A 2,500-nucleotide genomic window follows, 5' to 3' on the forward strand; every position below is an offset into this window, starting at 1 on the left:
TCTCCTCTCCTCTCCTCTCCTCTCCTCTCCTCTCCTCTCTCTCCTCTCCTCTCCTCTCCTCCCTCTCCTTCACTCTCCTCTCCCATCCTCCCCTCTCCTCCCCTCTCCTCTCCCCTCCTCCCCTCCCCTCTCCTTCCTCTCCTCCTCCCCTCCCTCTCCCTCTCCTCTCCTCTCCCTCCTCTCCTCTCCTCTCCCTCTCCTCTCCTCCCCCTCCTCCCTCTCCTCTCCTCTCCCCTCCCCTCGTCCCCTCTCCGCTCCTCTGCTCTCCCCTCCTCCCCTCTCCTTTCCTCTCCTCTCCTCTCCTCTCCCTCTCCTTCCTCTCCTCTCCCCTCTACTTCCTCTCCTCTCCTCTCCCTTCCTCTCCTCTCCTCTCCCTTCCTCTCCTCCTCCCCTCTCCTTCCTCTCCTCTCCTCTCCCTCCCCTCCTCTCCTCTCCTCTCCTCTCCCCCTCCTCTCCTCTCCTCTCCTCTCCTCTCCTCTCCCTCCCTCTCCTCTCCTCTCCCTCTCCTCTCCCCTCCTCTCCTCTCCTCTCCTCTCCCCTCCTCCCCTCCCCTCCCTTTCTTCTCCTCTCCCTCCTCCCCTCCCCTCTCCTTCCTCTCCTCTCCCCTCCCCTCTCATTCACTCTCCTCTCCTCTCCACTCCTGCCCTCCCCTCTCTTTCTCTCCTCTCCCCTCCCCTCCTCTCCCCTCCTCTCCTCTCCTCTCCTCTCCTCTCCTCTCCTCTCCTCTCCTCTCCTCTCCTCTCCCTTCCTCTCCTCTCCTCTCCTCTCCCTCTCCTCTCCTCTCCTCTCCTCTCCTCTCCTCTCCTCTCCTCTCCCTCTCCTCTCCCCTCCCCTTCCGCTCCTTCACTCTCCTCTCCTCTCCTCTCCCCTCCCCTCTCCTTCACTCTCCTCTCCTCTCCCCTCCTCTCCCTTCCTCTCCTTCACTCTCCTCTCCCCTCCTCCCCTCCCCTCTCCTTCACTCTCCTCTCCTATTCCCTCCTCCCCTCCCTTCTCCTTCACTCTCCTCTCGTTAACCCGACGTAACACCACTTCAGTGTAGTGTACACTTCAAAGGAGAGCAGAGAGGAAGCCAGTGGTTTGACATTAGCCTGAATCTGTGTTCATTTATAAACAGCAGATCAGACCTCCGACAGAGAGAAACAGTCAGAGTCAGAGTTACAGTCAGAGTCACAGTCAGTCAGAGTCACAGTCAGAGTCACAGTCAGAGTCAGAGATACAGTCAGAGTCACAGTCAGAGATACAGTCAGAGTCACAGTCAGAGTTACAGTCAGAGTCACAGTCAGAGTCAGAGATACAGTCAGAGTCACAGTCAGAGTCACAGTCAGTCAGAGATACAGTCAGAGTCACAGTCAGAGATACAGTCAGAGTCACAGTCAGAGTCAGAGATACAGTCAGAGTTACAGTCAGAGTCACAGTCAGAGTCAGAGATACAGTCAGAGTCACAGTCAGAGTCACAGTCAGAGTCACAGTCAGTCAGAGTCACAGTCAGAGTCACAGTCAGAGTCAGAGATACAGTCAGAGTCACAGTCAGAGTCACAGTCAGAGTCACAGTCAGAGATACAGTCAGAGTCACAGTCAGAGTCAGAGATACAGTCAGAGTTACAGTCAGAGTCACAGTCAGAGTCAGAGATACAGTCAGAGTCACAGTCAGAGTCACAGTCAGAGTCACAGTCAGAGATACAGTCAGAGATACAGTCAGAGATACAGTCAGAGTCACAGTCAGAGTCACAGTCAGTCAGAGATACAGTCAGAGTCACAGTCAGAGTTACAGTCAGAGTCACAGTCAGAGTTACAGTCAGAGTCACAGTCAGAGTCACAGTCAGAGATACAGTCAGAGATACAGTCAGAGTCACAGTCAGAGTTACAGTCAGAGTTACAGTCAGAGTTACAGTCAGAGTCAGAGATACAGTCAGAGTCACAGTCAGAGTCACAGTCAGAGTCACAGTCAGAGTCACAGTCAGTCAGAGTCACAGTCAGAGTTACAGTCAGAGTCACAGTCAGAGTTACAGTCAGAGTCACAGTCAGAGTCACAGTCAGAGTTACAGTCAGAGTCACAGTCAGAGTTACAGTCAGAGTTACAGTCAGAGTCACAGTCAGAGTTACAGTCAGAGTCACAGTCAGAGTCACAGTCAGAGTTACAGTCAGAGTCAGAGTTACAGTCAGAGTCAGAGTTACAGTCAGAGTCACAGTCAGAGTCACAGTCAGAGTTACAGTCAGAGTCACAGTCAGAGTTACAGTCAGAGTTACAGTCAGAGTCACAGTCAGAGTTACAGTCAGAGTCACAGTCAGAGTCACAGTCAGAGTTACAGTCAGAGTCAGAGTTACAGTCAGAGTCAGAGTTACAGTCAGAGTCACAGTCAGAGTCACAGTCAGAGTCAGAGTCAGAGATACAGTCAGAGTCACAGTCAGAGTCACAGTCAGAGATACAGTCAGAGTCACAGTCAGAGTCAGAGATACAGTCAGAGTTACAGTCAGAGTCACAGTCAGAGTCAGAGATACA

This window comes from Oncorhynchus nerka, unplaced genomic scaffold (genome assembly GCF_034236695.1).
Source record: "Oncorhynchus nerka isolate Pitt River unplaced genomic scaffold, Oner_Uvic_2.0 unplaced_scaffold_408, whole genome shotgun sequence".
Taxonomy (NCBI): Eukaryota; Metazoa; Chordata; class Actinopteri; order Salmoniformes; family Salmonidae; genus Oncorhynchus; species Oncorhynchus nerka.